This window comes from Chelonia mydas, chromosome 7, assembly GCF_015237465.2.
Source record: "Chelonia mydas isolate rCheMyd1 chromosome 7, rCheMyd1.pri.v2, whole genome shotgun sequence".
Taxonomy (NCBI): domain Eukaryota; kingdom Metazoa; phylum Chordata; order Testudines; family Cheloniidae; genus Chelonia; species Chelonia mydas.
The window spans coordinates 57955755-57971034 of NC_057853.1; the positions used below are offsets into that span (position 1 = coordinate 57955755).

A 15280-nucleotide genomic window follows, 5' to 3' on the forward strand; every position below is an offset into this window, starting at 1 on the left:
TTGTTATAAAAGATCACACAATGCTTTCTTTATGAACAGGTCTTATCCTGGGGGTTCTTGCCAAATTCCTACTGTGATCATTACATCCTGCTTATCTCTCCTGCAACTTCAGTTGGGTAAGGGTCCTCCTTTAACAGTGTATAGCAACATTATACAGCACATTAGGAAGTAAACAGCTGCTGCGCTCCACCCCAGAACTGACTGCACTTCAGTACAGGATGGAATGATCCCTACATCCCTTACATACCTCACAGGCCTCTTTGTTGTAAGAATTATTTAGTCAGTGCTACTAAAGTGCTTTGAGATCTTCAGAGGATAATGCTGAGGTCAATTATTATTTGTTAATTAAAAAGAAATTATCCCAGTTCTGAGGAATTCTCTTCCATTTCAAAGGCATGCAGTGCATACTGTAAGAACCATTACTGTGTAGACTGATCAGATGTGTCTAGGACTTGGAATAAGAACAGTGTCATGACCTTTTGGGTTTATGAATGACTGGCTATGCAGAGTTGCAGAGTTTGTGGCCACAGTTCATTCTCCTTTGGTTGAAAGCATGCACACAGAATAGGTCAGTTCAGTCTGTGGTTTTAGAGTGCTTGGATCCCCCACTGCTGCTAAGCTCTTACAGCATCTGCAAGTAATGCTTTCTACCATCCCTGGATGGCTAGGAGACTCTGGGCCAGATTTGTAAAGATATTTAGGAATTGCTCTGCTCAGTGACTTAGGCACTTAGCGATGAGTGCTCAGTGGTAATCAGTGGAGGGGATAGAATCCAGTTCTCCAGGGCACCATTCAACTGCCTTAACCATGAGACCTTCCTTCCTCTCCCTGCAGTCCCCTATTCAGGGACTGCACACCTCCCTATTTCCGCAACAAACCAGGCAGGGGTCCTACAGACAACAGCCTCCTTCACTGCACATCCCTGATTCATCCCTGGAGCAGGTCCATCCTGTGCACTGAAGGAGGGGGATCTGCCTGGCTCAGGCTTATAGGACCAATAGGACCAGGCACTTAAGGAGGCAGTATGTAATCAGTCACGTAATTAAAGACTGCATCACAATGCAGATACCCAAGAGGGTGTGTGATAGAGCGCCTGCCCCACACTGAGCTCTTAGGGGTTAATAGAACCCTAGGGAGGCTGCACAGGAGGCAGCCAATCACAGAAGGACTTATAGGAGCAGCCAATCAGGGCTAGGCAGGCCCATATAAGAAGAGCTGCAGAAAAGAGTAGCTTTGGTCACTCCCTGGAGCTTGAGGAGGAGGACTGGTTGCCTTGCAGGTGGAGGGCTGTAAGCATGCTGGACATAGCAGTGCTGCAGGCAGAGACCCAGGGAACTAAAGGCAGTGCCTGGCAGGCTGCAGGGATCTGTGGCTAAGGCCCTGAAGCAAGGGCAAAGAGGGTGCTGGGGCTGTGGGGAAGTGGCCCAGGGAGATCTACAGAGGAGTTGGAGGGGGTGCAGCAAGGGGCAGCCATCTACAGGATCGCCAGGCTGGGACCTAGAGTAGTGGGTGGGCCTGGGTCTCCCCTGCCCCCATTTGCCACTGAGGAGGTGGCTGGATTGAGGGACTGTGATACTGACCCCGGGAAGGAGGGAACACAGAGTGTGGCACAGCTGGAGGGCTGTGTTGTTGAAGAGGATGCTGCAGTCCTTGGTGAAATGTGGGTCTTAGAGCAGGAGTGATGGCAGTGTGGCACCCCCTGGAGAGGGTGCAGTACAATGCAGAGCTAATTCCCATGACAGCTGGAAGGAGGAGCCAGAGTGGTGAGTGAACCCCATTATATGGACAAATTAAGGTTGTACAGACAACCTTAATTCTGGCATTTCCTAGCTTCTAAGCACTTGACTTAGTCTCCTTATCAATATTCTTTTAACACTTGTTTGTGTGTCATTTCCTAGATTTTTTTTTTAAAGCAAACTGCTAAAACAGAAATTCCTTTAGGTGGCAACATATTGACATCCTCATGGCTCATCAGCAAGGCTGGAACCTTTTGATCCTCCACCTGGACCTCTGTCACTTCAGGTAATGGAGTAACTGATAGAAATAGTAGGTTATCATCCTCTATGTGGACCAGAACTAGAAGGGGAAGCAACCCTATTCTCACGGGTTTTACAGATATCTGCTGACAGCAGAGGAATGACCTTCAGGAACACAGGGTTCTACTCCACATTCTGGAAGGGGAGTGTGCTCTAGTGGTCAGATTCTTTTGTTTGTTCCTCCACAAACTTGTGTCCCCCTTCTGCCCAGTCTCCTCAAACCTGTCACTGTCCCATTCTCCTGTTCTAGCCAATTATTCTCCACTCCTCATGCTTTTCATCCCACTTCCAGTCTCCTTGTCCAACTGGTCCCAGTTTCCTGTGCCACCCAGCTCCAAGTTTCCTTGCCCAGCCACTCCGTCTCCTCCCAACCCAACTCCTAGTTCTCCTCCCCTGCCCCAGTTCCAGCCCTTCCTAGCTCGTTGTCCTAACCTACTCCGTGCCTCCCTGTAGGTCTAGTACTTGTCCCCTCAGCATTCAGATCATGCGGCTTCCTTCTCCACACTACCTGAGCCCAGCAGGGGGCACCCCCCTGCTTTCAGTTCCATAGCCCACCCCTACCCTGCCCCAGAGCAGAGATGTAATTTCAGGCAAAGTCTTGCTCACCCCAGTGCCCGTGCAGACTGGAGCATGCTCAGTGCAGCTGGAATCTTTGGAGTTTTGAGCTGCAAAGGTCCAAAAGGTTAGAGCATGTGCAGGCTGCTGTTTTTCAGAGGCGTAATACATGGCTAAATTCACAGGGACAGCAAAGGCACATTGCTGACACAACGGCTATTCCCTCTGCTCTAAAGCATGAGGGTGCTAGAATTTTCAAAGAAAAAGTCCCCAGAAGTTTTTTATATGGGCAAAACAATGGATTTTTCCCCTAGCTTTGCTTCCAGGACGAGCTGAATCATTTTGGTTGAAATTTTTCAAAATAGTTCAACCTGAGGCAGACACCTAGCATGTAAAATTTCAACCCAGATGGTTAACATTAGGGAAAGTTATATGCAGCTGAAAACAGTCCTAAAGTGCCAGGCAATGTTAATATAATATGTAGTGCTAGCAGCCATTCTCCAAAGCTTGGTTCAGTCCTGTTATAAATACCCCCAAATAATGCCCCACTTCCCCTCAGTCAGTTCCCCAGTCCAATAGACTGAAGCTCAGACAGCATTTTTCTTGGTTTCATCCTGGCACTCCTGCTTAAAACCCATTTACCACCTTAAGCAATTCTTCTGCCTCCTTACATTTTCCCTCCTTGTTTTGGATTCCCTGCATGTCTCAAGCAAACTTGTGAACCAGTCCACTGTTTCCCTATTCCCTATAAAAGTTCTAATCTGATTAACTGATCTGAAAGTCTCCTCACTTCTGTGTTCTCTGCTGATCCTTTTATAGCATTTCACTACAGCTTTGAACACAGGGAAATGTTACTCATTTGGTTTTAATGTTGGTATATTTCTTTTTCAGGACATGGACTGCACATCTCATGGAGGAGGATGTGTAATAGCTGCCTTAAGGGGGGGGAATCAGGCTGGTCTGGTAGGTAGAGTTTATTTGCTCTCTCCTTTGTAAAACCACAGATGCAATATCTTTATATGTTTTCTCATCTCTTTAAAGGTGAAAAATCGAAGGTGTCCTGGGGCAGGATTTCTGCACAGCTTCCAAACACTTGCTGCCACGCCCAGTTTCCTTAATACAGTCAAGCAAAGCCACACAAAACAACCTTTCAGCTCATTCCTTTTCTCTCGGGCTTCAGGGCCACCCCTGAAGGGTCTCCCGCACACCTGCTTCTGGTAGCTTCCCAGTTCAGGTCAGCTATGCTCCCTTCCTGAAGCAGTAGCCCCAGGGCTGCTTCCATAAGCACCTGGCCCTTCACGCCAGGGACCCACCACAGGAGTTAGTTCCACTCCACAATGGCTTCCCTTCCCCAGGCACAGCCAGTCCCACTCACTCCCTTCCATCTCCTATTTCCTATTCTCTGGCAGCCCTTTATAGGCCCCAGTGTAGTCTAGCCCCCTTTAATTGGATGGATTGGGCTCACCAGCTCTGACACACAGGCACTGAGCCCAGTTCTGCTCACAGGGACCAGCTACCTTGTGATGGGAAAAACCACTATTAAAAAAGGAACGGAGATAGGAATTTCAAGTGCTCTTTGTTAAGGATGCTTTGAGTGTTCAGAAGAAGCCAAATTTTACTGTAGCCAAGCACACATTAGGCAGATTTTTTTTTCTTAGCAACAGTATGGCTACGTAGATGAGACATGGGTTTGCCATTCACAAAACTGGGCTGTCACAGGGCAGATCTGAGAGTTTATACGAAGTCACCTATCTGTAAAAAGGGTGTTTCGTTACCAATCTGATCCCCAAAGTGGATGGGGAAGTATGGTTGCTTACCTCCTAAGGACTTGCCCAATAATAGAGGGTTGGGAAGTACGCAGAATTCTTTATACTGCGCAGTGGAAGAGGTGAGACTAGAATGCACCAAAGGTATTTTGATGTGCTGCTTTCCCCAAAGAACATCCATTTTGCTGGTGTCCTGTCTGGAGCTCTAGCCTGCGTGCATCATATTGAATGTGACGTAATAGGCAGAGCGGGGCTGCAGAGTGTGCAGGGTTATCACAGAATTAAGAGCAAGAATCAAACAAATTCTGGTGCACAAGTACAGGCATGCTTCCCCCATATCTATAAATTGGCTTAATCTGGACGGATTTTCATGGGGGTCAGTGTAAGACACCTCTCTGATCTCTGAATTGTTCCTCTGACAAATTTCAAGTGCCATCTCCTAACCATGATGGTGCTAAAGCTATTTACATTTTTCTGACTAGTTTTGTGTTTAACATTGGCAAAACTCTCAGCATTTCAAACAGCTGAACAAGTTTTGCTCAGTCTCTCCAAACTCCCAACCTGGTGCAGAGACCAAGCCTGGAAAATTTCAACTCAAAGACATAAATAACTGAAACATAGGATTGTGATGGAAAGTGAGGCAATTGCAGAAGAGCATTAAACATGTCCTTAAACTTTAAAAATTTTGGGACTCAAGTTAACCAAAGCAAATGCTGCCACCAACCTAAATACTCAATCACGCCCACAGACCATTAAGCCTCCGTTTCACATCCTCTTATAAGGAGCAGCTCCAGCAGCCTAGTGCCTTCTAATGCCAGGCTGGGATTGGTTCCGCAGTGATTGGCAGAGGAGGGCATCACCTACACTGTTTCCTCCATCACTGAGGTGTTCCTTGGAGGTCCCCTGTGCAAATACTGACCCAGCCTGCCACTGCTTAGTTTTTGAGCTCTGGCAGTGATACAGCAAAAGGTGGGACATCTGCAAGATATAAACGTGGTGTAAAACCTCCGGACAAAGCACTGAGGCAATCCTATAGGGAATAATCAAGGGAAAGACGTCTATTGAGCAATTTCACATTGTTTTTGATGATTCTATGAAATGTCTGATAAAACCAAAAAAAACTATTCATGGCAGCAGCTTGATTAAAACCTTGTCGTGGCCAAGTTTCTGCTCCGATAGCTTGATTTTCAGGCAGACTCCTGTCCAGCTGCCAGTAAATGGACAATCCACAATTTGACCAAAAAGAAACTAGGTTTACTGTAGCATGACCATTAGTAAATAAGCATAATACAAGCTGCAGCATATGGAAGTAATTTTCTAAGAGGAGTACACTGCTGTAAAGAATGAAAGTTGGTAGGGAGAAAAAAGGGAGACTATATCTCTTTAAAAAATAGTAGTACATGGGGCATGCACTAAAATATACAGTAATTATGGGGTATAGCCTTAGGCTAGAGAAATATAATAATTGAGAAGGAGGAATTTGAGTGAAGTTGGGGAATCTTAGCATTCTGCTTACCAGCTGCAACTGTGTCATGCCAAAACACATGTTTCTGATAATACATGGAGACCTTCTCTGTTCCTTTGATCCATTCGCATGTTACAACTATAGTTGCCTTCTCCAGCAGTAACCTTAGGAAAGTAAATAAAATCAAAACCTTACTTAAAACACGGCCTACTTGCAAAACACAGTGTATGCTCTTAGTCACTGTAATTAAAAAATCTGCACACTGCTGTTTTAAGATGAAATGTGAGTAATGTCCCACTAATGAATAACATCTGTAGCATTTTCTCACTATTTCCATCATAAATGACCGTACATTTGGTGGGTTAATAAAACATGTGAAAGGCCTTAAAGTTGCTGATCCCCCCCCCGGGCCAGATTCTGACCTTAAGTACCTGTGTAAATCTTTGGCAGAGATACTCTGGGTTTACACCATTGGAACTAATATCAGAATTCTCCCTGGCCCCAATATTTTTCTGCTCAGTTTTTCAAAAGGAGGTATCAGCGTTTAACCACACAGGTAGGATACACTCAAAACACACCCTGAAAGACAAGGCACATGCATGCTTGAAATGTAATTTATACTGCAATCCCTGGGGTAAATTAGAGCTGCCAGAGTCATTCTAATTTACCATAGCCTCTGGAAGCCTCCCACTGAGCTATGTCACCGGCCAGAAACTCCACAGTGCTGTGTGCCCATGGTGCACCCTTTTCATCCACCAATACACGTCCCTATATTGGGGCTTGTGAGGTGGCAACGTATTGTGGCCATCCACAGAGCTTATGAATTGTCCCCCAGCCCTTTGCGGAGTATGAATGGATCTACCAAAGTGGTGTACCAGGGCTGGAGCAAATTTGGCCCAATAGTTTTAAAAAGCTTTACCTGTAGTGTTAACCACACCTTAGAGAGTTTAATGAAAGACCTTTCAAAGGATAAGACCTGACTCTGCAAAGACTTATGAATTTAACTATAAGCAGGTGAGAGTAGTTTCATTTACTTCAATGGGACGTTTACTCAGGCAGAATTCCCACTGAGGTGAGTTGGACTTTCTCCTGAGCAAGGCTCGCATAATAGAATCCTTCATGATAATATTTTTTTAGAAAAGTACTTGCATATAATCAAATTCAATAGAGTACACTGCTTTAAAGCGTGAAAGTTGGTGGAGTGGGGGGAAAAGGGAGACTGTCTTTTTGCCTGGATACACACAGCCTTGGAGAAAGCACAAAGAAGGGAGGGCTAAGTGAGCCACAGAAGAAGAGGGTCATGCATTACCGTACATTCTCTTTAGCACAATTTCAACACTGCTCCACTAGTCAGACTGGAGTGAGTTGTATCATATTAATATATATTGATATTTTTCAATTAAATAGGGGACTATTTCATAAAAACAGAATAGGCCTCATTCTCCTCCCACTTCCACCACTTTTACCCTGTAGTAATTCCAGTGAGGGCGGTGGAGCAACTCAAGGTAACAATGCAGAATCAAGCCCACTGTTACTTTTTGAGTAACTCGTGAAAACATTTCTATTCATATTAGGTCTCATAATACCTAATTTACCATGTATATTTAGGGCTTAAATTACTGGACACGGTCTTCTAAAAACACCAGGAGTTTCTCAAACGCTGGATTAACATAAGGAAATCTATTGCTTGTATACCATCTCTGTTGGGATTGAGATGCATTTTTAAAAGCAAACCTATAGAAATAACAAAGGAAATGTCTGTATTTTATATTTATATATATATATATATATATATATATATATATATATATATACACACACACACACACGTATAAACTCACTCCCTTTATTATGTGAAAAAGTAGTGTTTTGGCAACAAATCGTCAGATTCATAGATTTTTTTTTTTAAAGGTCAGAAGGGACCAAATGAACATCTAGTCTCACTTTCAGCATAACTCAGACCATAGAATTTCATTCAGAGATTCCTGCATCAAATCCATCACTCCTGGTTGAGAAAAAGCCACCCAGTCTTAATTTAAAGACTCTATAAGATGTAGAACCATATCCCTCGGTAAATGGTTCCAATGGCTAATTACATTTACTGTTAAAAACTTCCCTCCAGTCTGAATTTGTCTAGCTTCAGCTTCCAGCTACTGGATCCCATTCTACCTTTGCTAAATTAAACAGCATTCGGCTACACAGTGTGACCAAGTCATCCCTTCAACTTCTCCGGGATAAATTAAATAGATTGAGCTTCTTACGGCTCTCACTGTAAAGGATTTTGATTGCTCAGGCAGTCCGGTGTCCTTTTTGTTTCGGTGGCCCTGCATTAGTCTCTGGGGCAATTAGAAAAGGGCATAAGCCGGAGCAGCCCAAGAATGGGAGATGCAGGATTTGAACAAAATGAAGGTGCTGTTTCTTGCTCACATGACCCAGCCTTCCTCAGGCTGCCATTGCACCCACTGAGCTCTCATTGTCATCAGTGGGAGTTTATCTGCACAGTCAGTGCAGAAGCAGCCCGAAGTTCACGTTCTTCCTCCTCTTGGGACATTTTCCTGGATGCACACAACGCATAAAGAAGGGAGGGCTAAGTGAGCCACAGAGAAGGGTCATCTATTTACTGTACGTTCTCTTCAGCACACTTTCAACACTGCTCCTCTAGTCAGATTGCGTAGATGAAGTGAGTTGTGTCATATTACAGTATATTTATACTGCACTTAGTTCTATTACATTATACACACAAACTCCATTGGCTTCAGGGCATTTGATTTACCCCAGTGTGAATGAGTCTAATTCTGATCCAGTGTGAATCAGGAATGATTCCACTGAAGCCAATAGAATTACACTAGTATGAAATTGGCAACACCATGATAGAAACAGCCTACAGAATTAACCAGGAAACAACATTTCAGCAGGTTCTCCAAACTATCTTATAGAATTCAATAGATATAGCACGGGTGGCCAACCTGAGGCTGAGAAGGAGTCAGAATTTACCAATGTACATTGCCAAAGAGCCACAGTAATACGTCAGCAGCCCCCCATCAGTCCGTCTTCCCCCCGCTCCCAGCACGTCCCACCCACCAGCAGCCCCTCTGATCAGCACCTCCCAATCAGCTGTTTTGTGGTGTGCAGAAGGCTCTGCGGGGGGAGGAGCAAGGGCACGGCGGCTCAGGGAAGGGGGCAGGAAGGGGCAGGGCCTGTCGCAGAGCCAGGGGTTGAGCACTGAGCAACCCCTGGCCCACTGGAAAGTTGGTGCCTCGTAGTTCCAGCCCCGGAGTCGGTGCCTATACAAGGAGCCGCATATTAACTTCTGAAGAGCCGCATGTGTGTCCGGAGCCACAGGTTGGCCACCCCTGAGATATAGTCACAAGCAGGTGGTTGTGGCCACCCTGCCCTTCCAGTTCTGCTAATTGGCTCTGGCTAGATGGAAGGGAAGTCCCAGGGGGATCCCAGGTATAGAAAGGTTGAGAACCACTGTATTGGGTAGGGGTGTGTGTATATGTATGTATGTATGTGTATATATATATGCACACTATAGGATTCTATAGGATGGTACAAAAAATTGATAAATATTATCAGGTAAATTCTGCAGGCTTTGACCCCAATTCAAGGAAAGCACTCTGTTCAGGAAAGTTATGAAGCTTGTGCTTAAATGCTTTCCAGAACTGGGGCTCTTAAGGGTAATTTCTCTAGAGCCCTGTTGCTTCTGTACCTATGACATTCTATCAGACCCCTCCATAAGGGAATCAGACCCCTTACCTCCACATTCTCTCTGGGGTAATTAAAATCTCAACTGTAATGTTCCATTAACATAGGATTTTGGGCACCTAATGATATTTTAAATCTTCCCAAATTATAGCTAAATTACAAAATGGGCTAATTTACCCAAACCGGTTAATAAATGTTTAGAAAAGGAAGCTAATTGAATTATCCCTCATTTGTCAGAGACGGATAATCTCCTTGTGAGAAATCTCATTTTTTCTGAGCCATGATTAATTGGCCTGACTAGTCAGAGATTATGACAAATGACGCAGGAGGAGATAATAAATAAGTCAGCAGGAAGGGCTGGGAGCAGAGGACGAACAGCTGCTGTTTGGTCTAAGGCCTAGCACTACTTCCGGACTCGGCCTGACATTTGTGTGGTTTTCCTCGAGGCCTGTACAGATCTTACTCAATCTAAAATGCAACAGTGGCAAATGGTAATTTGACCCTTTCCTTCTGTGCCCTCTGCACATCCAACCCTTTCAGATCAATCAAATAACCTCATAGATAATAAGCTTTCCTGAAACTCGCTCTTACAGTGAAGCCTGGTGTTTAGTAATGGATGAGCTACAGCATATATTGAATGTCCTATTTGTTCATAATTGTTTGGGTTTTGTGACCCAAGTTACCTAAGGAAACAATTTATATGTGTGCCATAAATATCAATGCTTAAGTGGCCAATCTTGTTCCCATTAAGCTAAATATAAAATATTCCCATTGAAATCAAAGGAACAGACCCAGGCCCTAAATACTGGTGAGAGCCAATTGACTCCAATGCCTGCTAACACAAAGTGGCTTTGTCCCCACCTCCCTTTTGGTTAGGCCATATGTGAGGTTTAGGAATCGATTACTTCCTGCCAGCAAGTGACCTGGTCCTTTAGTTCAGCTAGGAAATGGGTGTAACCTTAATGACCAGAAGTCAAAGTTCAGTCCTGGTAGACAACCTCTCCAGGAGCAGCATTCATTACGTAGGAACAAAGAGCTGCATTAGCCCAATTGGGAAACTCATTTATTTAGGGTCTTTTTTACCAGCAGAATGGATTTTAGCTGCAAAATTGGGAACCCCTTCTGGATCCAGATTTAGAAACTTTCCCCCAAAGTTTATGGGTGCTCAGGTCTGAGGTTTTTTCTGTTTGGTTCATGTTTCAGTCCAGGTTTCGATTCCAAGTCCCCCGGAGTTCAGGAATGTCTGGTACAAGCCATCTCTGGACATACAGTGATGCCCATTTTCACGAGCCTTCCCTAAGCCCTAGCAGTTGCTAAGGTGTGCCTCTTCATTTTAGATGTGAATCAGAACAAATAGGCAGGTTATTTCACCTGGGTTTGAGAGGAGGATCTCCCCCTTCACATCTTGCGGGGGAGGGATAGCTCAGTGGTTTGAGCATTAGCATGCTAAACGCAGGGTTGTGAGTTCAATCCTTGAGGGGGCCATTTAGGGATCTGGGGCAAAAACTGGGGCTTGGTCCTGCTTTGAGCAGGGGGTTGGACTAGATGACCTCCTGAGGTCCCTTCCAACCCTGATATTCTATGATCTCACTGCCTGCCCCTCCCATGTGTTCCCTGTTTCAGAAAGTAATTAAGAACATAAGAACAGCCATGCTGGGTCAAGCCAATGGTCCACCTAGCCCAATATCCTGTCTTCTGACAGCAGCAAATGCCAGGTGCCTCAGAGGGAATGAACAGAACAGGTAATCATCCAGCGATCCATCCCCTGTCGCCCATTCACAGCATCTGGGAGTTGCAGGTTCACAGACACCCAGAACATGGGGTTGTGTCCCTGAGCATCTTGGCTAATAGCCATTGATGGACCTAGCCTCCATGAACATACCTAATTCTTTTTGAGCCCAGTTATACTTTTGGCCTTCACAACATCCCCTGGCAATGAGTTCCACAGGCTGACTGTGCCTTGTGTGAAGAAGTACTTCCTTATATTAGTTTTAAACCTGCTGCCTATTAGTTTCATTGGGTGACCCCTGGTTCTTGTGATATGAGAAGGGGATAACTAACACTTCCCTGTTCACTTTCTCCACCTCATTCATGATTTTATAGACCTCTCTCATATGCCTCCTCCTCTTAGTCTTCTCTTTTCTTAGCTGAACAGTCCCAGTCTTTTTAATCTCTCCTTTTAAGGAACCAGTTCCATACTCCTAATCATTTTTGTTGCCCTTCTATGTACCTTTTTCTAGTTTTAATATATCTTTTTTCAGTTGGGGTGACCAGAACTGCATGAAGCATTCAAGGTGTGGGCGTACCATGGATTCATATAGTGGCATTGTGATATGTTGTTTTATTATCTATCCACTTCCTAATGGTTCCTAAATTATGTTACCTTTTTTGATTGCCAATGCACATTGAGTGGAGGTTTTCAGAGAACTATCCACAATAACGCCAAGCTCTCTTTCTTGAGTGGCAACAGCCAGTTTAGACCTCATCATTTTGCATGTATAGTTGGGGTTGTTTTGTGCTCCCTGCCTCTGGGAAAGATGGGACCTGGTTGGTACCAGCTGCAGCAGAGGGGCTGTCTCTGTACTCTCTCCACTAGTAAACAAATGTGGTTCTGTTGTTTGCTGAGCTTATGCCTGAAATATTTCCAACCCCAAGTATTCCAAAATCACCGCTCAGGTCCCAAAACAATGACATAATAATAAATAATATTAGTAATTGTTATGGGGGTTCTTTTTATTTGCTGTCTGGTTTCTGGGCCTTTATGGTGCATGGGGGTCATACTTTCAAGCTTTTCTCTGCAATCATGAGGGTTAGAAATGTACTTTTACTTTAAATGAAAGTGAAGTCTCACATAATCACATGACTCCAGGACTTCAGGCTTTAAGAAAAATTCCAAATAGCATGAAACTCCTGGTAATATCATGAAAGTTGGCATCACTGTGCCTGCATCATTATTCCCGGCTGTGCTAACCCACAATAACTAGATTATCAGGCCATATGACAATACAACTCTCCCCACAAATCCCACACCACAGTACATCAGCCATTCTCCCCCACACACTATCAGCTCTCTCACTTCAAAAATCAGCCCACTGTCCATCTCCAAACCAAGCTGCTCTCCCTTCTCAAAACCAATCACTTCCCCGACACCCAAACCCAGCACTCAAAATCAGTTCCTCACTCCGTGTCCCCTCAGGACTCAGGCTGCTCTTCATTGCAATGGGCTCGGGTCCCCTTTGTAGCAGCTTGGCCTGCCTCTGCCTGAGGCATGGTGTCCCTGGGTGGGGAGGATTTGGGGGGAAGAAGGGCAGAGCAGGGACCTCTCAGGGGCTTGAGGCAGGGGGCAGCCTCAAATGTTATGGGGCGAGGCAGTAACACAGAGGAGCAGCCCCATAGGATGCAGGGGCACAGTATCCTTACGTGGGCCAAAGGCAGGGTGTTGCCCCACTGGACATGGGGATCAGTGACCTCTCAGGGGTCTTAGGCAAGGAGCAGCCCCCTCGGGCCACAAGGGGGAAAAATCACTGAGGTGGGGGTGGGGGCTGAATCACAGCATGCAGGGAGTAACAGCATTGCCAGCCTCAAGAAATCAAAAATGATGAGTCAAAACCATGAGATTGGCCCAAAAATCATAAGATATATTTTTTAAAAAGCTTAGATTGTGTTTTTTGGTCTGTCTTCTGATTGTTGATTTCCCCCTTCCCATCCCCAGAGGCACGGTGTGTGTGTGTGAGAGAGACTCAGTGTTGTCTCAGATCCCAAATGTATTAAGGTGAGTTTGGCCCCCACTGCAGAAGCTTTCGCCCTCACATCAGTTCCCTGCCCAGCAATTAATTCTGCCTCTGCAACCTCCAGATCAATCCTGGATGCCCCAGCCAGAGGCATCATTTACCATGGGGCAAAGGGAGATGTTCTCCCCCCAACTTTTCATAGATCGATATGCTCCATTGTCTTCCACTTTTTGCACCCCCAGACTTTGGATACGGTCATGAGGAAAGCAATAATTGCCTGTATTTTCTTATTTGCAATGCTGTTTAGGACAGAGACGGTTCTATATGCTCCCAAAACTTTGACCCCCAACAGAATTTTTGTGAACTAATACACCTGCCCCCTCCTCAGTTTTGCTCCCCACTGCCTCTCCTCTACTCCCCCTGCGGCCTGGCCAAGCTGACAGTGTGTCTTGTCCCATGAAAAAGGGATTACAGCCTGCCTGTTTCATAGCTGAGAGTATCTGGTTAACTAAGTCTAGGCTCTAGAACGCACGGTATCATTTTAGTTTCTGTGGATCAATCACTTGTTTCCAATATTTCTGTGAGCTATCACTTGACTCTCTATGTATTGTTAAATTGATAGTGGAACCCAGTAGAAATTCATTTATATAAGTGCTGTATGTTATGTGGTGCAATTATCTGAGGGTGAAACTGGTAGGCAGGGGGGCAGTGACACTGTGAATACCGTGCTTGTCCAGTGGACCAGGGGCAGGACACTGAGCATCCCCCACGGAGAAGGGGGTTAGAGCGTGCCCATGGCTAACATGCGTAGGCTGAGAGGGCAGTGCTTGTGTTGCCCATGGCTGGAGGAGTCAGGGAGCAGACCCTGGCAGGCACAGCCAGGGCTTCCTCATGCTAAGGGCAGGTGCTAGTGAGGCGCCTCAAAACCCTGGGTACCCTCAGGAAGTGTCACAGGCAGCTCCATGGAATTTAGGGGTGTGGTGGGGCCTAAAGACCCTGAGGCAGGGGGGCAGTCACACAGGATACAGAATGGAAAGGGGAGCAGCCTCCTGGAGACACATGGGGTGGAGTGACCTCAGGGGCCTGAGGCCAGGCAGCAGGCTTACAGGAACCAGGGAGGACATGGACCTCACCTGGCTCTGAGATGGGGGCGTAACCCCACAGGAACTGGGATAGGGCAGTGATTTCTCAGGGGCCTGGGGCAGGGCGGTAGCCCCAGTGGTCTGAGGCCTATTGGGGGGAGGGGGTGGAGCAGTGGTCTCTGAGGCAGGGGGCAGCTCCACAGGATATATGGTGGGGGGGAGGAGAATGACCTCAAAGACATGAGGCACAGTGTAGCCAAAATGCTCTGTGTTTTCTATTCAGTGGACATGAGTCATCAAGCACTAGTGTAAGCAGGGGTATGGTCCCGCTATTGTGGGTAACTTTCCTGGCTTATACACTACCCCGGTGAAATGGGCAAGCGAAAGGATCTGAGTCCTCGCTCCCACTTCCTTTACCCAGAGGCCTGCCTGACCTCAAGGGCTCCCCTTCCACCCTCCTGTGTGGCAGAGTCCCCATAACCCCAACAAGGCTGGGCCCAGGATTCTTGGGGGGCTTGACCCCCAAACTTGTCGTGGTCACTTAGGGCAAGGGCTAGGGTGTCCCCACTCTGGGGTGCTCTTTCCACACTGACCCACTGATCATTACATACGGTTCAAAGCAAATACAATTTATTAAACAGCAATCAATTAAAAAAAAAAGGAAAAAATGGGAAAGGTTAAAGGAAAACACATCACCCCGCTCTGTGGCAGGGAACATCACAAACAGTGTCTCTGGAATGTCAGGGCAGTTCAGACTGTTCCTCCCAAGTCCCAGGCCCCCTCTCAGGCCCTGGCTGTGCTGCAGGGATGCTGCGGGTCAGACACTTGCTCTGGTAGTGGCTACATGCCCTCAGGCTTTAGGTGGCAGGACTCTTCTTCCCAGCGTCAGTCCCCCCTCGGGGTTACAATCCCCCTCCAAGTGTGGCCTGCCAGGCAT

At 46.1% G+C, this 15280-nt stretch overlaps 1 long non-coding RNA gene across 1 annotated transcript; it reads left to right on the top strand.

The window, feature by feature from the left end:
- The first annotated feature begins 1235 nt into the window (after nucleotides 1-1235).
- On the top strand, nucleotides 1236-6111 carry LOC122466765. Its single transcript, XR_006292548.1, has 4 exons — nucleotides 1236-1763; nucleotides 1942-2022; nucleotides 3483-3554; nucleotides 3633-6111. It is a non-coding gene; the product is annotated as an uncharacterized LOC122466765 (long non-coding RNA).
- The last annotated feature ends 9169 nt before the right edge of the window (nucleotides 6112-15280 follow it).